This window comes from Neovison vison, chromosome 1 (assembly GCF_020171115.1).
Source record: "Neovison vison isolate M4711 chromosome 1, ASM_NN_V1, whole genome shotgun sequence".
In the NCBI taxonomy this organism is placed as follows: Eukaryota; Metazoa; Chordata; class Mammalia; order Carnivora; family Mustelidae; genus Neogale; species Neogale vison.
Window position 1 is genome coordinate 259,526,968 of NC_058091.1, and position 12,173 is coordinate 259,539,140.

General features: G+C 41.5%; 1 protein-coding gene across 17 annotated transcripts in view; it reads right to left on the bottom strand.

The window, feature by feature from the left end:
* Window positions 1-12,173, bottom strand: part of TENM2 (teneurin transmembrane protein 2) — a 1,132,942-nt gene that overhangs the window by 391,724 nt on the left and 729,045 nt on the right. Inside the window, exon 1 of one of the 17 annotated variants that reach the window (XM_044229948.1) lies at window positions 415-419. The exons of the other annotated variants lie outside the window; for them this stretch is intronic. The gene's annotated coding sequence lies outside the window, so the exon portion shown is untranslated. Of the gene's footprint in view, window positions 1-414; window positions 420-12,173 lie in introns of those variants that run through there. 17 annotated transcript variants of the gene reach the window in all.

Sequence of the window (12,173 nt, forward strand, 5' to 3'; positions counted from 1 at the left end):
AAGCCCTGTTTCAAATACTTGGAGAAGGGAGAAAGGCCTGCTTTGCCTCTGACTGCTGTCGCTTGAGCCCTGTGCTATCAGGCTCAGCGAGATACAGTCTTCCACTCAAATTAAATGTGTGCCCTCCTAATTAGCATTATAAATATAGGTTTCTCTGAGCCAGAGTTGATAAAATTATAGTGTTGGGCTGGAAAGGAACCGGCAGCTCTCCCATGCCAACACAATGGGTGTAGTGTTCGTACTGTTAGAACAATACCCCCAGAGTCTGCCCCCATCTTCAGAGGTCAGTCTGGGGAAGGAAGGTAAATGCCAAGTGGCTGACATTAGGACAGCAGCAGGGCCCAGATGCAATCTGTTCTTTGTATGTGTTGGTGTAGTGTTTGGCTCCTAAGCTCTGGGGAGAACAGTTCTTACTCTGAAGCTTCTTTGTAGAGTTTTGTCATCTCAGCCACTTGTGGGATTCTAGATGAGAAGTAGAAACCTGAACATAGTGGATTATCCTTAGTCTCTATCCAGAACTGCTCTCCATGGTTCTGAAACATCACCACATACTAGGAACTGGTTTCTTTCCTCCCAAACCTGGAGAAATGGATGCCCAAATTCTTGGGGGAAATTTAAATTAGGTGAGGGAATCCATGGAGAAGAGAAAAACCAAGAGAGTAAATAAAGAGAGACAAGGGCAGGGACTCTGGAATGGGCATAGCCACTGAGTGATTGTCAGGGGGTAAAAGAAGGAAATGATTTGTTTTGACACTATTTTCGAACAATCGTAGTTGCTAAGAAAGAAATCACTGCCAACCAGAGCTGAAATGCTCAAAGATTTAAGGTAAGTGAAGAGTTTGCATGTTAGATGATGCAATGATGTGCAATTTGGGACATGAACAAACAAGTCTGCGTGGGCAACCAGCAAACCCCAGCATGGTGGAAGTGATGTGATTAAAGTTGACATATGCAAGAATTTTCAAGCTTTTTCTCTCCTTATGAAAACTTGCCACATTGCACAGATGAAAAAAACTTAAGACAATTGTGGCTAATAGTTTCCGTTTGTTTTACAAAATGTATAATTCTGCAATGTCAGTAAGTCTTAGAAGCTGGGAGTGGGTTAGCTTGCTTCTCATCCCCCTTGCTATTTTGCTATCTCTTGCTGCTCTTTTTTCCTGAGATTAGTAAAATTCATAGAATAATCTGGACTAAAGTCAAAGAAAGCTTTGGCTAAAGATCATTGAATGCTAGCTCTCTAAAGAATCTCAGATAATATCTGGACCAAGCATTTCACTCTACTGATGACAAAATTATAGCTCAGGGAGAGAAAGTGCCTTTTCCCACACTACACGGTGAATTAGTAATCTGAGTCAAAGGCTTTGTCCACTGAACCACACTCCCCTTAGTAATACTCAAGTTGAAGGACAAATAGAAGACCCAAAATTCAAGTTTGGATAGAGAAAATCTGATTTCCCAGCCAACCATATTTATGGGCTATAATCCTACACATCTAATGCAAGATGCATAAAACAGTTACTACCCCCAAATAAAGCCCAGCATATAATGTTACACTCCTCTTTTCCAAAGTGTATTCTTTAGAACACTGAGTTTTCTCAGTATGTAAACATGTGTCCCAGGAAAGAACTACCCCATGACCAGTTTGTGCAAGATGAGATAGTAAGAGAAGCATAAGAAAGTGAGTTCCACTATAGTCTATGCTCCGGTGATCACATCTGGATTAGCTGATCTATTCCAGCCCAGGTTTACACTACCTTAGAGAACCATGTTGAGAAACTGGATTTACTCAAGGGTGGAAATTCAGACTGATGTTTGCACTAGATATCATCTAATAGGTTATAAGCCTGAAGATCTTGAGCCTTAAGAAGAGTTAAGGAAAGTTTTAATAATCCTCAAATAATTGAGCCACGACCCATAGTAGAAAAAATGGACTTTTATGAATTGGCTCAAATGTCAGTTCCAGGAATGATAAAAGTTAACAGAGGCAGATTCAGGTCAGTATCTACTGCATTCATCTATGTCTATACAAAATGTGTAATAAATTTCACCTAATATTGTGATTCCTTAGGCTTGTGGTTTATCATTCTTCCTAGAGTATCATCCACTCTTTCACCCATTCAGTGCAGGTTTATTGGATAACTACTACATTACCAGACTGTCTTACAGGCTAGGACACTGCTCTAGGTGACTACTAAATCTGCACTATTAGTGTTGTTCTTAATTTTTCCATCTCCCAGAGCACCTAACAAAGTACTTGCTCATAGAAAGTGTTTCATAAATATCCAATGACAAAAATGGCTAAGAGTGCAAAGGGCTTTCTAACAACAGTTGCCGAGTAACATCAGAATGTATCCTTGTCGGTAATAAGGTTCCCGTCACAGAGATTATGCAAGTTCTTCCTGAGTAGCAACCATCAGCAAAACCAGAGAGACTGTTTTGGCATTCAGTGAGAGGAATGATTATAGGCCCTTTAAATTCAGCTCCAGCTCTAAATCCCTATAAATCTCTGAGCATTCTTGTCACTGTCCCTAGGAGTAAAGGAGACACAGGATCATTTCGAAGCTATCTCAAAAGTAAGCAGTCTACTCAGAGAATCTCCCTGCCCTAACAGAAGTTGGAAACACATTTGTCTTCCTGCCTTCTGCATATCTGAAAAATTTTAGCTCCCAGCTGAAAAGTGAGATCCATATAGATTCATGCCTCCTTAGAGGAGTTAACTTTATTTAAAGGAAACATGTCACTGTGTTGAAGCTTAAGCTCAAATTAATTATAACAAGTGTAATATTTGGCCAACCTTAGTCTCATGTTTCAACATTCCTGCTTGATCAGTTTCCAGGACTAAATGAAAGTCTATAACCATTTGCAATGTAATAATAATACTTTTTACTTTTATGGCTGCTTTCATCTGTGGATCTCAAAGCATGGTCCAAACAGTAATTAATGTTCACCTGGGAGGTAAGGGTGTATTTGCTCTGCTCATTTGGCAGAGTGGGTGTAGGATGGAGTGACTGCTCAGTGTCCAGGCAAGAAGTAAAATGGCGGGCTCCTTCTTCCAACCTAGTTTTCTCTATGATCCAGTAAACGAGTCACATTTGTTTAAGCACAGAGTTGGCATATGTACACTTAAACTAAAATAGTTTCAGTCCAGAATAAGAGAAGTTGAAATAGGTGATTATGCGGAAGCTAAAAGGACTAGTGGGGAAATCTCATGCGAGTTCATACATTAACCATCATAAAAAGAGATTCTTAAACCCTGCCTTCTCCCCTCTCTTCCTCCCTCCCTTCTTCCATTTACTGAACACATAATCTTTGAGCGTCTAATACAGAGACTGTTCTAGGCCTGGGACTATGAAGTGAAAAATCGGAATCTTTACCTTCATGGGTCTTATATTCTGGTGGGGAGGAGAGGAAAACCAATTTAAAAAAATGGCAAAAACTAACAACTAATAAATGTATTTAAAGACACATATCCAGGGACGCCTGGGTGGCTCAGTTGGTTGGACGACTGCCTTCGGCTCAGGGCGTGATCCTGGAGTCCCGGGATCGAGTCCCACATCAGGCTCCCAGCTCCATGGGGGAGTCTGCTTCGCTCTCTGACCTTCTCCTCGCTCATGCTCTCTCTCACTGTCTCTCTCAAATAAATAAATAAAATTAAAAAAAAAAAAAAGACACATATCCAAACATATACATGTAAGTATGCAAGCATACATGGGCCATAGGGGAAAAGAGAAAAAGGTGAGGAGAATAGGGACTGGTAGGGTGGGGTTCGAGAGATGCATGCTACTCAATGCCATGTCATCAGGAAAGCCCTTCCTAGAAGTCAAAATTTGAACAGGGACCCGAAGGAAGCGAGAGAGGGAGCTATGCTGGTATCTGGGGGGAAGCACATTGTAGACACAAGGAATAGCATGAACACAGGCTGTGGGCTGACAGCATGTCTGATGCATTTTAGGAATTTCAGGAATACCAAGCCAGTGCAGAGCCTGCACTGAGATGAGAGATGGGGGAAAGGAAGATCTTAGGGGTCACTGTGAGGACTGTGGCTTCCACTCTGAGTGAGATGGAAGGCTGCTACAGGGTTCTTGGGAAGGAGTGACATGTCTGATGTTTGGTATAATGGAATCACTTGAGCTGCTGTGTTGAAAAGAGCCCAAGGAAGGTAAGGGAGACCCATTAGAAGGTGACTGCAATAATCCACATCTAAGATTATTGGGGCTGGGACTGGAGAGGCAGTGGTAGCAACGAAGGTGAAAAAGATCAGAACCTGGATACATTTTGAAGGCCGAGCTAACATGTTTTCCTGATGGACTAATGAGGGTGTGACAGCAAGAGAGAAGTCAATAGTAACTCAGTTTAGGGCCTGAATAAACATGGTGACATAGGTGTGAGTTCTACCGCATTTAGGCTATGCACTTGTTTTAGCACATGGTATGAGATGAAAGAGAAAACTGGATAAAAAACTATTATAAATGTTGGCGAGTGACGCTAACTGTTGCCTAAAAGACCCTTCCTAGATAGATAGGCAAATCATGATTTCATTCACAACTTTACCAAAAAATATCCCCCAGGAAGAAGAAGGTAAAAAAGGGCTTCTAGATAATCTGGAACAGAAAGAACTGATAAAGCTGACACCCATCTTTTATCTGACTTAAGGAAACCTAATAAAATCAAAGCTGAGAGAGTTGAACTTTCATCGTTGTTTGGGTAACACAATGTTAGACATACTCAGAGTTAAAATTTCTCAACATATTCAGGGATAGGAATGGTCCAGAAAATAAGCCATTTTCCCCTGCAAACTCATATTCACATGTGGTACAGAGTAGTAAATTAATTTTGGTCCTGTTCTCCGATTTCTCCTTTAGCTTGACCTGATTTTCTTGCAAGCCTCAGGCACAGTTAATTTGTAGGGAGGGGTGCGTGTATATATTAGAGAATATGTATTTGTGCGTGTGTGTGAGTAGATGGGGATCTCTGCTGAAATATTAATAGAGCGCCTTTTTATTATTATTTATAGGAGAACTATAACTTCAGGGCTTTTAAAATAAAAAGAAATGGAAGATAGGTGATGTGAAATTATTTTTTAGTGTTCATACCCTTTGGTTGATATATAAATAATACAAATGAAATGGTAAACAGCATTAAGGGTACAATTATTAAGTAGAAATGTAGATTCACCACAGTCCAAAGTTCCCACTTATGATAGGGAAGCGGCTATTTGTGAAAAGCTCTGGAAGGTTGTCTTTTTTTTTTTTTTTGTCTTATTTGAATTTTACTGCAGTTGAATCATTTTATTACAGAACTAAAAGATGAATTTCTATCTACAAAGTTGAAAAACTAAAGCTTGGATAGAAATTGGCCACAAATATACAATTGCAATCTGCACAGGGTAAGTGGAAAGCAAATTGTGACAGTCTACGGAATGAAACAGTTGTTTAATTGGTTTTGAGTGACCCACCATTCTAGATTGGAGTGCAGCATTAATGGTGGAGAAACCCCTTCAGACCTTTCCAGGAAAATATGCCAAATCCTGGAAAGGCAGGCAAATGTTTTCCTTACCACAGCAACAAAGGAAATATCACTGCAAAATCACGTTGGAACCCTCAACTTAAAACTATGTTATGAGTGAAATTTCCTCTTCTCAAATGGAGCCTCGATTAAAATGAATGTCTTAGCCCTGTAATCTCCCATAGGGTTATGGAACCTTATTTATTTAAATTGGTTGGCTGTCCCCTGAGAGTTCTACCAATGGAGTGATGCGAAAACTCATTAGTGCCATTTTATTTTTAAATTCCTCGGAACAGCCTCAAACAGAGCATGATGGCTTCCCCAAGGGCTCCCGCTGTGGGGCATCATTTGCCCCGGGAAGTGCACCAGTAAATCATAATGCCCATCACTCAAACGGAGGTTTCTATCTGCCCACTCTCCTCTATCACTTGTGGGTAACAAATCCAGTTCATCATGACACCTGCTGGGAAAACAGGACTTACAGGCTGGACACATGGGCTCCTTTTCATCTAATCCTGCAAGTTCTAAAATGCTATGAGGAGGACCCGTGACTTGGAATTCCATGCTAAGGAGAAATGTAAAAGAGCCGATCGTGCACATTTGCTTTCTAATCAGACTCATACTCAGCTTATACAGTAGAGGCATGAAAGCAAAGAAACACCAATTACCATTAAGCCCAGATGTAAAGAGATCAATGCATGGGCTAACAATTGGGTGCTGTCAAATGTTAAAACCGCTAAATTCTCGTCTTGTTAAATCATCTGATGGCCATTTCTTCTTTAGTTAAATAGGGATAAATAATAAAAAAACAATTTACAACTAAAAGATGCTAGCGTTTTGCAGCTGCTGAATGTCTTTTGGGGAGATTAGATTCTATAATGAGGAGATATAACCATCATTTTATAAAAGCTGTTGCTGTCTTGGGAAAAACACCACTGAATACGATTAGAAAAAGCCTTTCCTTCATGAACCTATTACAGTCATGTGCTGATTACTTGGCATATGCTTAATGATATCTCCATAGCTGAAAAACAATAATTTGTTACTGTAAATCTTGACATAATATATTAAGTTCAACTATGCTCTTATTAGTTCTATCTTTGACTTGAATGGTTTAAACTTGCTAAACCCTACAAAAGTTGAAAAGCATATCGACTACCCACATTTTTAACACAGATCGATAGATCTATCTATCTATCTATTTCCCAATAGCTTAATTAGAAGTTTTTCTCAAGTAATTTAAATATTATTTCAAACATCCCTGGCTGCTGGTTCTCCATTAAGGGTATCAAAGATACAGTAATGGAGGGATGGGAATTATGGAGTGGGCAAAATTCTGTGTGTCACACAATTAATATTAGGCAATAAACAGCTAACATTACTATCCTCTCCATTTAAAAAAAAAATCATAAAGTCAATTAAGACAGTATCAACGGATTTAACCCTAACAGTCAGAGACATTTCCAAAAGAGATAGTAACACTTTGGTCTCTATTATTTCTTGCGGGAAAGAAATGAAGAGACAAAGAAGAAACACGGCAGTTCTATTTCCTTCTTTTCCAACCCACCTTCCCTCCCAAGCATGTGAGCTGCAGGAATCCCCTCTTGTCCCCAACAAAAACACCCAATCAAGACTTTTTTTCCCCCTGCTGCTGCTGCTTCCCACCAAAAACAGACGTGTCCACTATAAAGCTCAAGTCCTAGAACATTTTTATTATTTGCAGTCAAAATTCTACCCTTGAGCTCTAGTATTATATCCAAGACCAAAATCAGAAGACTTGCAGGAGGAACTTTTTATACCCTAAAACAAGTAGATGATAAAACATCCAGAAGGGAAACAGATGATAGGTTTTCTCACCTTACCAAATATTTCTGTAGTATTTGGCATTATGAGTTCTTTGTTCAATATCATCGGTGACTAGGACAAATCTGGGTGTATATATACGTACACCATCCTTTTTAAAATCAATGACTATACACACAAGCATTAAGCAAGTATGGTCTCATCTAAGACAAAGAACTTCATACCAGGTCTCGGAATCATGGGTCAGAGAACTAAGATAAACTTGGGTCTCTCACAGACTTTATCCACCACTGCCCTCCACGTTCAGTAGATATTCCCACTGATCAACAGCCTCCACCCTCGTGAAGCTTCCACTTACTGCAAACAACAGAATTTCTAAGCTGTGAAATGGAGATCTCCACACAAAGGCTGACACATGTCTTCATAAGTAGGTTTCAAGGTTTTGCTCTTTGCTGCTGGGTTCCATGGAAAAATTTATCTCCTGGGACTAGGATAACAATTAGAGATTCATGCACTCTAACAGTGATAGTACTAGGTGGGAAAGATCACACACATTTGTGAATGAACACGAGAAAACTCAGAGTTGTAATTACTTAGCATTTTTAATGCCAAACCTCATCTATGTCACACCAATCTCCGAATCCAGCACTACAGACCTACTATTAATTCCCTGCAAGCTAACTGGGCAGGGGTGGGGAGGTGGGGGGTAGGTGGGGGGTGGAGGGGTAGTGATACCTGAAGTCAGCCCTTGATGACTGGTTGAAGATCTGGGTTTCTTGCTTTCTCTTCATAGCCCAGGTCCCAGGTGCTTTGGAGATAAGTTCCGCCTCAAGTCTCACTAAAGTCTTACCTCTATGGCCTCCATCCTCCCGAGTAGCCCCTAGGATATAAACTACAAGTCTTTTCCTGAATCTTATTTAAGGTTTTGCTTACTTTCAGAAGTTGGGCTACATTGTTGCTGGATTAAATGTGGGAGGAGGAAACAACTTTGTTTTAAATTTTCATCTCAGGAGAGAAGGTCTTCACAACACAGATTGTGACAGTCATCTAAATCCAAGTGAAACCCTCCTCCTCAATGAAACTCTCCTGCCTACAGCTCCCATAGGTGGTGAGAATGAAGGTTACAAAGCAGAGTGTTTCCTCCCTCTAGCTGACCTCGTGGCCATCATTATAATTCAATTACAAACATATGTGATGGGCACAAGTCATCCATACCCTAATCCATGGGACCTGCGAATATATCACCTTGCATGGTAAAAGGGACTTTGCAGATATAGTTAAGGATCTTGAACTGGGGAGACAGGAGGGAGACAGGAGGGACAGAGTTCAAGGAGGAGATGTGACCGCAGAAACAAAGGTCGAAAGATGTAAAGAAGGGGCCTCTACAAGTGGAAAAGGCAAGGAAATAGATTCCTACCTAGAGCCTCCAGGAGAAATGCTGACCCGCTGATACCTTGATTTTAGTCCACTCAGAATGCTTTTGGACTTGTCACCTCCAGAAATACAAGATAATAAATCTCAGTTGTCTTAAGTCACTAAATTGGTGGTAATTTGTTAGATTAGTAATAGGAAATGGACACAGTAAGCAACATGGTTTTAAGGAAGGTCTGCTTGAAGTGGTTCATCTTATCCAGTATCAAAACCACCCACAGCAGAGGGCTGGGAATAAGGTAAAAGTGGAACAAATGTCTAGCCTGCTCCCAAATACTTTAGCCAGGAAACTTAGTTATCTGAGAGCCATCAGATCAACAGTAAACAGAAATAACTCCGTCAACTGCCAGTTCTGGCAAAAAAATCACCAGTTAGTGAATCAACTACCCAAGGAGGAAACATGCCTAGATGCTATTCAGGAGTGAGAATCCACGGAATCTTTAAGAGCCTGGGGATTGCTGTCACATGGGAGAAATTTACAAATCCATTCCGTGGTTCTTTTTTTTTTTTTTTTTTTTTTAAGATTTTATTTCTTCATTTGAAAGAGAGAGAGAGAGAGAGAGGCAGAGAGAGCACAAGCAGGGGGAGAGGCAGAGGGAGAGGGAGAAGCAGACTTCCTGCTGAGCTGGGAGCCTGATATAAGGCTCGGTCCCAGTACCTGGAGATCATGACCTGAGCTGAAGGCAGACACTTAACAATTTGAGCCAGCCACGTGCCCCCTATTCTCAGGTTCTAATGCTGCTCTCTAGAGCAGAGCCTGTCCAATGGCAGCCTACTGGTTTCATCTGGCAAACAGACATATATATTTTGACCAAAGTAGTGGGTTTTTGTTTTCCTTTTAAGTGCATTTTAATGACCTTTATTAAATATATACTCTCCAATTTACCACAGTCTTCACCATTCCCTCTTACTGACCCCTGGCTATTTCATTCATTCACATGACCTAACTGGTCCTTATAGACACCTGAATTTTCAATTCAAGAGTAAAATCTGTGGTGGCTTGATTATTACACATTTGCCCTTTAACACTTTGGAGCAACTTTTGTGATCGATCCAGCACTCATGACCTATTCAGTCGCCTGTTGTGACCCATCTATCTTCTGCATGTTCCCAGTAATATCCACAAGTTCCGCTGGTGGACATTCTCAGTGAAAAATTGAGTAAGGATATAAATAATAGTCTTAACATATTTGTAGAGAACATAGTGCTGGAATTAAATGCTTCTATTTCCAACAAGAGAGTGAATGAGGAGCCAAACACATCTGAATCATCCCAACTGAAATCTAAGAGAGTAAATGTGAAGTTCTGCATTTAGGATAAGAGAAGAAAAACCTATACAGGTACTAGCTAGGAAAATAGGATTCTACAGTAGCACATATGAAAAAGGCTTTGGGGTTTTCTATCAGAAGCTATGGTATGACACACTGATTGATGTGTTTGGCTCAAACAAATCACTAATAGAAGTCAAGGTTCTGATCAAGACAAACCAGACTGCAAGTCCTGCTGTAAGATAGTCAGAACATACTCACAGAGGCAATAACCTTTCGAGATGGACATCTGTAAAGGGGAAGATATTCCTAAGAAAATTGGCAGGATGGTGTTGGGTGGGGGCGGGTAAATGTGAATCAGGTGAAGATCCGAAGAAAACTAAGATGCTTCGCTAGGAGAACCGAAGACGCACAGGGAGGGTCTGGTGTGCACAGGGACAGATTAGTCTGATCCTACAGGACGATTTTGGCATTTATTTTCTTTGCAGAGGTGAGACTAGGAGCCAAGGAATAGAAGAGATAAGAGAAAGCATCTGACTAAATAGAAGGACATACTGTCTAATGATCTGACTAGTGGACAAGTGGGATGGGCTTTCTTGCGTGGGAGTAAGTTCACTGTGGGTGGAAGCATTCAAACAGTTATTAGGTGGCCCAAAAAGGGGATGGAAAGGAGAAAATCTGTGTGTGGATAAAATAGGATAAATGGCTTCTGTGTTCCAGTACAAGAGCATGATTCTCTGGTACCAGGGCCCTACTGTCCTTAAGATAACAGAATTGGGAATGTGATCCACTGGAGGCAGATGGGGAGAGACCAAGTTCATTTATGTAGAGCAAGAGAGCCATTTAGGGACAATACAAAAAGGCTTTCTCCCCCAATAAATAAGTCCCTGGTGAAAGCTTAGGCTTGGGGATGTGGTTCTTAAGCACGTCCCAGGCTATTAATTTGTTCATCCAAGAAACCCAAAATATCCTACCATTTAAATTTTCAATGTTATTTGTAGCATTTTTCTCCATGGATTCATCTGTTCTCAACAATTTAAAAGATTCTTGGCATCTCGTAAACAACACCTGAGCAGTCTAAAAAAGACTCCCCAGCACTGTCAGGCTACTGAGGGGTGAAGATTTTCTAACGATCTAAGCCCTGCTGACAGGCCAGAGGCTCCCTTTCCCTCTCTTCTGATTCAGGAGAATTTTTAAATCAGATGATTCACCCGTCAGGCACCGAAGAAACACGCCGCCGATGAAGAAAGAAGTTGAAAGCAGGGGTGTTCTACCTGCCTACCTTACCGTTTGCCTCCATTCGCATGCCTCCCCTGAGGGCTGACCGCCAGCAGGGCTGGGCTAGAAAGGAGGAACCCCACCAGGAATTCGCTTGGAATTCACCCTTTGGTGACGGACACACAAAGGGAAACGAGCTGCTCAATTTTCCATGGGGTCCCTGCTAGCGAAGGGATGGGCTTAAGGTAGCAGGGGAACGCAGAAGAGGCACAGTGAACATTTCCTGGGGAAGGAGGGGTTGTTGACAAATGGGATGTGGAGACACTTTTCAAATCGACTTCGCTCATAGCTGGGGGGTGGAGGAAGGAGGCCGGAAGGAGGTCTTGGAGGCCGGAAGGAGGTCTTGCATGATGCTAAGTCCGTGTAAAGTAATACACAGGAATGGCCATGGGAGGAGCAGCCCGAATTAGCGGCTGGGGCCCTCCCCTGCCTCTAGCTACCAACCGAGGGCAGTTTTTGATGATTGTGTTTCCAGTGAGAAGTAGGGAAAATAGAATTCTATGTACTTACCTCCCCTGACTATTTTGAAGATAAAAATGAGAAATGAGTGGGCGAGGAGGTGGAGGGCACCTGCCGGAGGCTCAGGTGGTTAAAGCTGGTTAAGCATCTGGCTTCAGCTCAGGTCATCATCTCAGGGTCCTGGAAAGGAGCCCCGCATGGGGCTCAGGGAGGAGCCTGCTTGTCTCTCTGCCTCTGCCCCCATCTCCCTGCCTTGTGCAAATGCGTGCGTGCTCTCTCTCTGCCACATAAATACAATCTTTTTAAAAAATTAAGAAATGAGAGGATGTGGTCTTGGAAATGTTTGAAGTAAATTTAGATTGGAAATCACAAACTCTGCAGAACAGGGTCCACCTGTCTGTAAGGATAATATTGGATGCCTTCCACAGG